General features: G+C 37.4%; 1 protein-coding gene across 7 annotated transcripts in view; it reads right to left on the reverse strand.

Moving 5' to 3' along the window:
• Grik1 (glutamate ionotropic receptor kainate type subunit 1) overlaps positions 1-13,673 on the reverse strand; it is a 353,747-nt gene that overhangs the window by 141,587 nt on the left and 198,487 nt on the right. The gene's annotated exons all lie outside the window — the stretch shown is intronic.

The following is a 13,673-nucleotide window of genomic DNA, read 5'->3' on the forward strand; positions in this document are numbered from 1 at the left end:
CTTCCTCTTCAGAAGCTTAAAAAAGGATCTTGTTGATAAGTGGTTAAGGTAGGGTCCAAAAGGGATATTCATAATCTTACAGTTTTCAGTGTGTAAACCTCTTTTCTATGATTGCTAATTCGGAATTTTAGGGTCATACTCTAAGAAATTCCCAAGTATATAAGCTGATTCAGAGAACTGGGTTTTTCTTTTCCTTTTTGAAAAATTGCTTGGTCATACTCAAAAAGCAAACTTTTATTCTAACTCTAAGGAAATGTTTATTTATTGAGCCATGCACATATGCCTTAAGCTCTAATGTCTTAAACATGAGAACCTCACTATAGGCAGTAATATCAGTGCTTTAAGTCTGACCAGGGAATTCAGCTTTGATGTTAATTCAGCACCTGACTGGTGATGGATAGAGACAATATAAGTAATGTTTTCTACACATTCATTTCGGGGGAAATATTTTTATTCTCTTCATGTAGTTATACAAAGAAGTTGCCATTCAACAAAGCAATTTGTGAATACAATATGTCTTGATCAATGTCATCCCTCCCAATCCATCCTTCCCCTTCTTCTCTTAAGTACTGAAACTTTATTTTTGCCATTTAATGAAGATTTTTATGAACAATATATCTTGATTTGTGTCATCCATTTATCCTTTTACCACTTTTAATCCACCCCTTCCTTTGTTTTTCTTAATTTTGTGGTATGTACAGTAAGTTCTTGACTACATTTTCCTCCTTTTCCTATTTGTCTACCCTTTTCCCCTTGATTCTACATGCCTCCTGCATATAGAATGTAGGTGTGTCTTATTCGGAATTCCCATCTCTATTGAGACCAAGAGTCAACGTCAATTCTAGGCTCAGATGTGAACAGAATTAATTTGTGTAAGCTAGTCTGATAAGAAGAGAAAACACTTTGATAGGGAACAAAAATTTTAAAGATAAACATTGGTTTACCAAATAGCCTCCTTAAATAGCCTCCTGGGAGCTAAGTATCATAATATAGTCACTATGAAGTAGCTTTATGCACATTGGATTCAAACAATAGCATTCATTAAAGTAGCTAGAATTAAAAAAATATAAATGAAAAAGGAGATTATATTTTTATTATTAATAGTATTTTATTATATAACTGTATAGTATATGACAAGCATATTCTATCAGTAGGTTGCAGTGATTAATTTTATTTTCCAAAGAGTCAATTACAGGTATACATGCATGACAAAGTTTTCTCACCAGTTTTCAGCCTTCTAGACCTCTTGAGACTTATACCCTTTAGCTCCATATTGGGCCAGCTGTGTTGAACACAGGCACATTAGAGCTACACTCCCCACCACCTTGAAACTTTTCTGGGCTCCTCTCCTGGGTCCCTTTTACCTGACTCCCATGTCTTCATTCTTAGTTTAGTTTGGGAGATTATATCTTTTAACCAGCATTATCTGAGATAAACTCAGATGTCTGATTGTCTCATATATATAAATAGACATGCATACATTTGTGTTTATATGTGTATATATGTGTTTATATGTGTATATATGTGTTTATATGTGTATATATCATATATATGTGTTTAAATTATCTTTTTTCTTTATCTCCACATAAATTTGGTTAATAAAGAGACTTTTCTGAAAATTGACTAAGAAAATACATTTGAAGTAGTGTAAAAACACAAGTACTTCCCTGAAATGGGCTGGTATTATTGTCCGTAGAAGGTGAGGCAATAGGGATAAAGTTGAGTTGGCCCCAATTGAACAACTTCCTGCTTAGCACAAAATTATTCTTTAGGCACATACATGCCATCAGCATAAAGATGAGTGTACCTGGGCTTAAGAACATTTTATTGTTTTTTTAAGACACTGCTTAGACTATTGTAAATGAACTTTTCATTTTGAATGGAATTCCTTTATTCTTTTACCAAGTGCGAATTATCCACGGTGTCCTTTTCTCCCAGAAAGGGTATAGTATGTAAAGCATACAGAAAACTGGAGAAGTTCACAACAGTGAACTTTTTAAAAATAAACAAATAAATAGAAAATTATTAAGAGCAAGCAGATTCAGAGTGTTTAAGAACTTGGCACTTCCTCTCTCCTTGTAGTTTCAGGATTTAGTTGTGAAGTCTTGATAAGAAGAGTGGAGGGACACATGCACACATGTCTAGGGATAATTGCATGATCTGGCCCATCCTTCCTCCTTCCTCTCCTCACTTCTCTTTCCCTATCCTTCCCTCTTCTTTATCTCTTTTCCCTCCCTTCCTTCCTCCCTCCCTTCCTTCCATCCTTCCCTCCTTCTTTCTTTTTCTTTTTTTTAAAGTTTTATGTTATTTGTGCTGTTAATTAAAACTATTTTGGAGTGTGTGGGAACTTATGGCCCCCACGTGCTGCCACCCATTCTACTCATCCTTCTCTGTTCGCTGCACCCCTGTCTGTTCCATTCTTCCCCTTGGTTAAGGAATGACTATTTCAACTCCTTCAAATTCACCATGTGATAGATGACCCGTTAGGTAAAAGTAAGACTTTGATGCCCACTTAGGCTCAAAGAGGAGAAAAGTAAAGCAGTCCCTTTCCTTTATTTTCCCAAGCTGGGGACGTGTAAGGAGTTCAAGATGATGAACAAGCTTCAAGAAGTGGAGCAGGGAAGGCAGATGATTAGAAGGAACCTGTCAGTTTGGGTGCTTCAGGTCCATTTAAACTTACACCTCCTGTGCCTGTCTTATGACCATTAGAAATGGTGCCTCAGTGGGGATGTGGAGAAGAGGAACCCTACTGCATTGCTGGTGGGAATGTAAACTAGTACAGCCACTCTGGAAGACAGTTTGGAGGTTTCTCAAAAAACTAAAGATAGACCTTTTATATGATCCATCCATACCACTTCTGGGCATCTACCCTGAACATCATAACCCAGGATATGATAAGGACACCTGCTTAGCTATGTTTATCTCTGCACTATTCACAATAGCCAAGTGATGGAAACAACCCAGGTGTCCTACTACAGATTAATGGATACAAAAAATGTGGTATACCCAGACATGAGAAAGGGTATCAATGTATGTGACGTAATACACCTTCTATCTGGTGAATATAATATAACTGTTCTATTAAATACAATAAAAATATATGGGAAAAAGATAAATGCTAAGAAATATAATTGAATTGATAACAGCAAAAAATGTGGTATATATATACACACACAATGGAATTCTACATAGCTAACAGACAAGATAAAATAATGGCATTCTCTTGGTAGTGGATGAAACTACAGCGAATCATGTTGAGTGAGATAAGTCAAGACCAAAGGAACAAAAGACTCATGGTCTCCTTGACATGTAGATATTAGATCCAAACAACACAAGAGTGATGACTCAGTATTCTGGTTCCTAAGCTTATTGACATGGTCTTGGAGATACAAATATGGCTACATAGGCATAAAAAGCTATAATAGGCTATATACTGTATAGATATAATATTATATTATAAAGATCGATATGTATGTATGACATCAAAGTCTCAGCTTAATTTTAATTATGCTCTAAAATTTATGGGCCAGTGATTGTGTATAGAGAGTCCCTTCTTGAATACTTGTTTGTTAAACATGGCATTTGAAATATGATATAAAAAATCAGTGTTAATAAAATGTTTTAATTAAAAAATGGTGCCTCAGGGTCAGGAGCGTGACTTAGCCATATCCCAGACCCTCCCCGCCACAACCACTGGCAGCCTGCTATCAGGGTACAGGGTTATTTGGATGCATTCACAGGCAAAAAGTTTTGTTTTGCTTAGTTGAGAACTGTTTAGTTAGAGCTTCCTAAGTGAATACTTGTGCTATTTGTAATGGCAAGAGTGAAATCATTTTTTTCTTGTAAATACCAAAATAGATGAGTTCTGAAAAATGAGCATTTTTCTGATATTAATAAATGTGTGTGGTTTTAGGCTCTACTCTTAAGGTTCTTCACAGGTTTCTCATCTTGATTTTTTTCTCCACTGTACTCTTCTGGGAAGAAGAGCTATTGGTACACATATTCATGATAAAAAAAGCTTTATTATTCGTATACAGTGTTCCTTCAAAGCAAAGCTGCCATACAGAGACACAATGCCAAGCATAGGAAACAAATCAGGGAGCTTGCACATGGTTTTGAAACAAATTGACTTTTGTATATCATTATGGGCTCAATTGTTGAAACCCAAACTGTAACACTAAGTATCTTACTGTGACACTTGTGAGACTGGGGCAGTCCCTCATCCAATTTATACTTGTAAAGAAAGAAAATTTAGCCATACAGATTTAGACCTATCTATCACAGGAGACAGAGAGAAAAGCCCATGTGAAGATGTAGCCAGAAGGTGGCCATCTATTGTAGATAAACCAAGAAGAGAAGGGGCTCAGAAGGGCCTAGTGTGTCAGACCTTCTGATACCATGATGTTAGACTTCTAGTCCCTAGCTTTGTGAGAAGATAAATTTCTATCACAAGGCACACAGTTTGTGGTATTTTATTGTGGCAGTCATACTCAAGTACTATTTATCTTCTCTCTCTCTCTTTCTTTTTTACTCTGAGCTTTCCAAATGGGCAGTTTAGTGTAAATCACATATATGCAAGTGATATTCTCTTCTAAGGAGGAGACTGTATTAGGGCACAATAATGTAAGATGCAAAGAGGAAGTCACTATAAATATCAGGTTAGATGGAAAAGTTCCAACTCAATAACAATGTGGCTGTCTCCATCTTGTAGACTTCTGTGTCCATGGTGAAAGGTAGGGCTCAATTGTGTTTTGTGGTCAGAAAGACACAGACAGATGTCCCACAGGGTTATGACAGGTGAGATGAAGAGCAATCAAGCCAGTACTATGGTTTGCCCCAAAGAATTCCATCTACTTACAAGAGAATTTTCATATTCACAAATATTACTATGGTTGGCTTACGAATAGAATCATTGTAGACAAAAGCAGCACTTAGAGAAGGCAAAGAATAAATGGTGTGCTTTATGAATATTGCTAATAGAAGACCAAAGTGTATTTGTTAGCTTTGCATCACTACAATGAAATACAGAGATAGCTTATTTAGACTGAGACTGTATTTTGGTTCACTGGGAGATTTCTGTTCATGATTATTGGGCCCTATAGCTTTGGAGTGATGAGGTAATGCATCTTGATTAGGAAAATGCAGAACAAATTACTCATATTAAAGCAGAAAACAGAGATGAGAGGGGAAAGGAATACAGGTTTCACAACCTCCTTTGAGGGCTTAGTCCATTAACCTAAGAACCTCCTCTGAGGCCTTGCCTTATACAGGCCCACAGCGCCTCCCATCAATGCCTCATTTGGAAACCATATATTTACCACATGAACCTTGGGTGATATACAACATTCAGACTATCAGATAATTTCCAAATTGTCACTGACTCCTGTGTCATACTTACAGAATCATAATGTCAAGAAATAGAGTCCATCCTGACTCAAGGTCTTGATTTTTTTGGTGGGGGGGGCCTCCTGAGGATAATAAATAACTTATTTTCTTATTTGCTTTCCAATTACTGTTTCCATGGAGCTGGGAAAGTGTAAAGTACAATGTAGTAGAAATTGAGGCCCTCTCATTGGGTACACAACTTAAAGAGAAGCAATTCCACTACCAACTGGCATTTCTATCTTGGCACCCTCTAGATGGAGCCTGGGCTGGATGAGGAGTGAGGAGTATGAAAATTATACTATTCCTCCTTTCCCTCAAACTGAGAAAGAAATATTTCTCATGTCAGGAAACTACCTCACTTAATGATACTTAAATACATAGGAAAGCTATGGCCTGCAGTCTTGTTCCTGCAAAAAGGATATTGCTCTGATTCAATTTTCCTTGTATTGTGAAGACTTTCCAATTATAATGATGTGATAAATGCAACAGGTTTACCTACACACACACACACACACACACACACACACACACACACACACATGCGCTGTTCGTCTCACTTTGACCTGTAACATTCATGGTTCATGGCTCTATAGAAAATGTATTCAAGCCTGGTGCCAGTGGCTCACTCCTGGCTTTTCAAGAGGCTGAGATCTGAGGATTGCAGTTCAGAGAGCCCAGGCAGAAGCTCTAGTTTACCATGGAAAAAACCAGAAGTATAGTTTTAAGTGGTAGAGCACTGTAGTGCCTTGAGTAAAAATACTCCAGGGTAGAACCCAAGCCCTGAGTTGAAGCCCCAGGACTGGGACAAAAGTGTACTCAATGATATATTCACACATATATTCACTTATTTATTAAGTGCTTTGTCTTCTATAAGCCAATGTTACATGAGTCACTGAGACCAGTGAACGAAAGGGACAAAAATGAGACTTTTGGAATTTTCATTTTCGAAAAGGAGCTGATCATAAGTAGGAAGACAGGAACTGCTTATGGCTTGTGTTGTTGTTGTTTTGTGTGTGTGTGTATGTGTGTGTGTGTGTGTGTATGTGTGTGTGTGTGTATGTGTTGCTTGAACTCAGGGGTGTGGGCCCTGTCGCTGAGTGTCTTGCTCAAGGCTATCAGTCTACCACTTGAGCCACAGATCATCTCCAAATTTTTGGAAGTTCATTGAAAATAGGAGTCTCCCAGACTTTCCTGCCCTTGCTGGCTTTGAACTGTGCTCCTCAGATCTCATCCTCCTGCATGGCTAGGATTGCAGTTGTGAGCCATCAGTACCTGGATGCTTTATTGTTATTTTTGAAGAATGGTATGGCTGAAGTTGGGTGAGCCAGACATGGACTGGTAGAAGACAAAGTCAGAGAAGTGTTGAGAAGTGGATCAGAGAGGACCATAAGCAGTAACAGGACTGTGGGTTTTATTTTGGGTGTTATACAATAATAAAGCCAGTGGGAGGCTTTGAGCAATATAGGGACATGGCATGATATATTTCAAGAGAGTCCTCCTGGCATCTGGATGAATAATCAGCTGAAAGGAAGAGGAGGATAAGAGTCAAACACAGAAGAGTTCCCTTTGTACTAGGTGCCATAAAAATCTAGTAAAATTAAAGGCTATTTCTATAACTCTGGTGAGAAATAATGATATTGGGGTATGGAAAAAATAAGTGATTGAATCTGTTCTAAATCTGAAGGCTCTAGAGCTGGCAGGATTTGCTGATAAACTATAAATGAGAGGGAGGATCAAAGATGACCAAAGATTCAGGTCTGTAGTCGCAACAGAATGATAAGAGAGTGCAGTAGAGGCATGATTTGGTACATGATTATTTTTGATGCCTTTTGAAAATCCAGGTGAAGACATCGATTAGGAAGTTTAAAATATGGATTCCAGTTTCACAGAACAAGTTATAGCTGGATGTAGAAATTTATGAGCTATTACCAAAGAGGGGATGCTTAAAGCTAGGAGACACGATAGCACGTTGGAGTGATGGTGCCAAAAGCCAAAGGTGTGTGGATCCACCAAAAGGCTGGATAAAGGAACCAGATCTTCTCTACAGCTTTGAGAAAAAAAAAGTGGATTGCATACTATCAATACAATGATTTTGGATTTCTGGCCTCTAGCACAATGGGAGAATAGAAGTGCCTGGTTTTTCCCTTTTTTTTTTTCTGTGCCAGTCCTGGGGCTTGAACTCAGGGCTTGGGCATTGTCCTTGGACACTTTTTGCTAAGGTAATAGAAGTGCTTTGTTTTAAGCAATGGATTTTTGTGGTAATTTGTAACCAATTATCTGGACTGACTCAGGAAAATTTCAGTACTGATTACTTTAAAAAACTTTTGCATAATTTTCAATCAGTATAACTTTAGTTGTATATACAGTGTATATACAGACATGTTTATACATGTCTGTATGGAGAGTGATCAAATTAGGATAATTAAAAGATCTTTTAACTTCAAAAGTTACCACTTCTTCCTTGTGATAATATTCTCAAGTATTTTGAAACATAATATAATCTTAACTTTATTCACTTTCCTGTGCTTTGAAGCTAGAATATATTCCTCATTGTTTATAGTTTTATAACTATTAACCGTTGTGTCCAAATATTTGCCCATTTTGGCTGTGTTTAACTTCTTTCTCTCCTTTTCATAAAAAGGTTCTTTTACTTCTATCAGCCATTTCTAGCTCTTTAACTTCATTCTGTAAGTATAGCTATTGATTGGACTATACTAAATGTCAGAGTTTTTAATTTATTATGTTTTCCCACTTTATTTTGAATATGGCAAGAAATAGTCAAATATGACTTTATATATGCTAACAATCCACATTCTACTTTTCCTTTGCTGCTGTGTGCCCATTGTAATAAGTAGGGAGGTTACTCAGAATAGAAAGGTAACAAAGCAAGAAAATGAAGAAGTGGAAGACTCTGTAGTGTCAACTTCAGTTTTACGTTCATATAGAATAATAGTCCTGAGCATTTCTTCATATGTCAAAACAACTCTAAGATTCTACCTCACTCCAGTTAGAATGGCCAGGATCAAGAAAACTAACAACAACAGTTGCTGGAGGGGATGTGGCCAGGAGGGATCACTACTACACTGTTGGTGGGAGTGCAAACTCATTCAACCATTATGGAAAGCAGTATGGCAGTTCCTCAAAAGACTAAACATAGAGCTCCCCTATGACCCAGCAATTCCACTACTTGGCATTTATCCAATTGTCCAGAAACAAGGATATACTAAATCTACTAGCACAACGATGTTCATTGTAGCACTATTTACCATAGCAAAGCTATGGAACCAACTCAAATGTCCCTCAGTTGATGAGTGGATCAACAAGATGTGGTATTTGTACACAATGGAATTCTATGCTGCTGTCAGAAAGAATGACATCGCCCCATTTGTTAGGAAATGGAAAGACTTAGAAAAGATCATATTAAGTGAAGTAAGCCAGACTCAAAGGAACTTAGGCTCAATGGTTTCCCTCATTTGTCATAATCAGTAGAAACCTTGGGCTCTCCTAGCAGAGATTTGCAATACAACAAAATCTGGATACTTAAGGCCATATAGTATGACCCTAAATGAAAGGACCTCCAGGATATAGAAACAAAAGCCATATAATGAGTGATTGTTGTCCTTAATGTACTATGTTATCTCTCATCTCTTTTGCTGTCCCTTGGTTATCTCATATTATTACAGTATCTCACTTTGTTATCTGATATATTGGATATATTTGTATTTGGTTATTTGAAATTGGATAGGGCAGGGGGAAAAACAGGATGAGGGGTGGGTATTCGGGGGAGGGAAATGGGGACTAAGACATGAGAAAGGGTATCAATGTATGTGAATTAATGCACCTTCTATCTGGCAAAAATAATGTAACCCTTCTATTAATTACAATAAAAATATATGAAAAAAGAATAAAAAAGAAAAGATCATATTAAATGAAGTAAGCCAGACTCAAAGGAACTTAGGCTCAATGGTTTCCCTCATTTGTCATAATCAGTAGAGACCTTGGGCTCTCCTAGCAGAGATTTGCAATAGAACAAAACCTTGATACAAAAGGCCATATAGTAGGATGCTAAATGAAAGGATCTCTAGGATATAGAAACATAAGCCATATAATGAATGATTGTTGTTCTTAAGGTACTATGTTATCTTTCATCCCTTTTGCTGTCCCTTGGTTATCTCATATTGTTACAGTATCTCACTTTCTTACCTGATATATCGGATATAGTTGTATTTGGTTATTAGAAATTGGATAGGGAATGGGGGGAAAACAAGAGGAGGGGTGGGGGTTGGGGGGAGGGAAATGGGGACCAAGACATGTGAAAGGGTATCAATGTATGGGAATTAATGCACCATCTATCTGGCAAATATCATATAACTCTTCTATTAATTACAATAAAAAAATATGAAAAAAAAACCAAAAAACAAAAAAAGAATAATAGTCCTTCCAGAAGCTATCAGCAGAAAACAAAACGGCAATGTGATCTATTCCTTTGCTGATGGCTGTTTTTAAATATACAATATTATATTGCTTGCCTTTATTGCCACATCCATAATTTTAGTTTATTACTTCGTGAGCAATTTACTCTAGGCTTCTATTTACTGCACTTTTAATTTCAAGGTTATACATGTTAATTTCTAAACATTTCCTTAGCTTAATGCTAGCTTCCTCACTCAGCTTCCTTCTTCCTGTCTTACTCTTAGACACTGAGGCAGTCCCGTTAAACATCTGCTAGGTTAATTTGGGTGAGAATCATGTGTTCTGTGACCTAATGGAAAACAAATGGGCAAAAGACTTTCAAAGTGCCCTGAAGAAGGACAGAGTAGTGGGTAAGGGCAAAAACCCTCTAGCTACAAATATTTTCAGATACCATTGTCCTTTGAAGACAGGGAATGAGGTTGATGTCATACCTCAGTTATTAACTGCAATCTAACTCTTTCTTTGCTATCTCCAAGAGATCTGAATGAATTCAATAGGAATGCCCCTTGAGAATGAAGGAATCATGTCACAGAAGCAAGAATTATCACTGTGTTTCAGAGGGTTATCAGTAAGGAAAATGTTGGGTTCAGGTCAACAGATACTACCAGTAACTTTTTATTTTGGAATGCCTCTGCACTGCACATTAGAAACAAAAGCACTGAGATCAAATCAATATTACTCTTCTCTGAGTGTTATTCAATATCCAATTGGATTCATGGAGCATCACTGGACATCTGTTCGTGTCTAAGGGAATGCTGGCAGCAATGGAAGAGGTAAAGACAAAGAACATGTGGATCATGCCCTCAGCAGAGCTTCCTGTCCACTGGGGCCAGCTAGAGTTCCAGTGATAGATTGAAGACAGAGAGAAATAGGGAGCTGAGTTCAGAAATCTGTTATTCTATCAACAAAGCTAGATATGTGCATTTTGTTCTTTACCATATGGAATGCTAACTGGTTCATACAGTTAGAATTTTTCTCTTTTAATAATACAGTCATTATGAGAACAGCATAAAGGCTTCTCATGAAGCTAGAAGTAGAACTTGGGTAAGACCCAGTTATCCCACTGTTACAAGATGAAGTCAACATATCAGCATGGAAGATAACACTTGAACCAAGTTTCTTGCGACATTATTCATGAGAGCCAGGATTTGCTATTATCAAATGTCCTCAGTGACTCAATGGAGAAAGATAGGTGAGAGGCACACAATGAAATATTATTCAATGTTTCCAATACAAAGATATGCATTGAGGAAAGGAAAACCAAACCCCTTTAATAAATGCTAGGAAAATTCAATATCCACAAATGGAACCCTGAAATTAGATTCCTGTCTTTCATCCTGAGCAAAGATGTCAACTCTAAATGGGTTAAAGACCTTAATGGAATATGCATTATAGATATGATTATTATATATACATATACATATATATGGTTCCTAATGAAGTACATAAGTGTACACAAATATTATGTGTCAGTCAAACAAACAGGCTACCTGTTTCTCAAGGAAAGGAAGATTATTGTTTGAAATTTGCCTTTTCTGGGCAAGACCACATTGTCTCCAGGAAATGATTGAACTGTTTCAATTCCTCATGCTTTAGCTGTATGCCCTATAAAGTATGGTGTTCTGAGCAGACAGGAAGGGGAGAGAGAAGGGGGGGAAGGGACAGGCAGAGACAGAGACAGACAGAGTGAGAGAATGCAGGGGGAGCGAAGTTGTGGAGTGGTTAGTGAGACTTCTTGACTTTCCCATCACTGCTTTTTTTCTATTTCTCTTTAGAAGCAATGATTGCTTTCTGTCTCTCAGCTATTAAGGTCTATTGTCCCCAAGCACTTTTGAAGCTCCGATTCTCTCTACTGGTTCAGTTTTCATCAGGCTTCCAGTTCCTTCTAGATCACGGAGGAATCGCTCATCTCCTATTCAATGGTAGATTTCAGGCAAGAGCCAAGAAGACTGCCGAAGAATTCATGCCAAACTTTTATTCTTATGAAAGTCTGGGGTAACTTTAATGTCTCTTGAAAGCAGTTACATTTTTTTAAGCTTTTAACATCTCTAACATCTCATTTAAATGACGCATTCCTACTAAAAGACTCATGATTCCATCTATTTATTAATTTAATGAATGTAATATGCCAAGATCACAACCCATAGTGCCAAGAAAGCAATGCCATGTGTTTCATACTAAGTTTTTAGTTTAATTCCCCTCGGTATCTGCTATTACTTGAGCAGAAATTTCTTCTGGCTGAGAAGGAGCTATTTTTGTTAAAATGAAAATTGAATTCTGAATCCAGAACAAATGAAAACTCAGCTCCAGCTGAGCCATATTTACCAATGTGTATACATAGATGTCATTCACAACATTGTGGGCAAACAATTTTGGGAAGCCCTGTTTATTGTCTTTCTACTTGGAAATTAACGCTATATTGATATGGCTATCACAAGCCATCAATAATGATGTTCAATCCAGTGCATTTCTAAAGATTCTTATTTGAAGACATCCTTGTGTGTAACTGCACCATGCAGTTGAATTATTGTCTTCTTAAACTATATTTTGAAAAATGTTATTTAGGGATCTGATCCTATTGGGACTAAAATAGGAACCATTATTTTTGTGGGTCACAGGGCTTGAACTTGGCCTGGGCACTGTCCCTGAGCTCTTCAGCTCAAGGCTACCACCTTACCCTTGAGCCAAGCCCCACTTGACATTTTCTAGAGGTTAATTGGAGACAAGAGGTCCTTCATAGCTAGCAAGTTAAATAGAAAACCTACAGAGTGGGAGAAGATCTTCACTAGCTATACAACAGACAAAGGCTTCATATCTAAACTATATCAACAGCTCAAAAAATTGAATCAAAAACAAATCAGGAAAACAACCATCCCATTAAAAGGTGGGTCAAAGACTTAAAGAAAGACTTCTATGAAGAGGAAATAAGAATGGCCTATAGACATATGAAGAAATGCTCCACATCTGTGGCCATAAAGGAAATACAAATCAAAGCAACTTTGAGATTCCACCTCATTCCAGTTAGAATGGCCAGGATCAAGAAAACTAACAACAACAGATGCTGGAGGGGATGTGGTCAAGAGGGATCACTACTACACTGTTGGTGGGAATGTAAACTTGTTCAGCCACTATGGAAAGCAGTATGGCAGTTCTTCAAAAGACTAAACATAAAGAGCTAGCCTACAACCCAGCAATTCCATTACTTGGCATTTACCCAATCATCCAGAAACAAGGACATACTAAACCCACTAGTACAACGTTGTTCAGTGCAGCACTATTTATCATGGCAAAGATATGGAACCAACCCAGATGCCCCTCAGTTGATGAGTGGATCAAGAAGATGTGGTATTTATACACAATGGAATTCCATGGTGCTGTCAGAAAGAATGACATTGTCCCATTGGTAAGGAAATGGAAAGACTTAGAAAAAAATCATATTAAATGAAGTAAGCCAGACCCAAAGGAACATAGGCTCAATGGTTCCCTCATTTGTAATACTACATATCTAGGACTCTCCTAGCAGAGGATTATAATAGCACACGCATAAGGTCATATAGGATGAGACTGAAAGGATTTCTAGGATATGGAAACAAGAGCTTTATCTTGTGTGATTCTTGTTCTTAATGTGCTATGTTATTTATCTTCTCCTTTGTTGCCCTTTGGTTAATTTCCTATCACTGTATCTGACATTGTTATCTGGTATATTATATATATGTTTATTTGTCTATTTTAAATAGGAAAGGTTGGGGGGGGACAAGATGATTGAGAGGGGGTGGGGGAGGAAGTAAGGACAAAAGCATGAGAAGGGATATCAA

The sequence above is a fragment of the Megascapheus bottae genome, chromosome 1, assembly GCF_031878675.1.
Source record: "Megascapheus bottae isolate mThoBot1 chromosome 1, mThoBot2.hap1, whole genome shotgun sequence".
In the NCBI taxonomy this organism is placed as follows: Eukaryota; Metazoa; Chordata; class Mammalia; order Rodentia; family Geomyidae; genus Megascapheus; species Megascapheus bottae.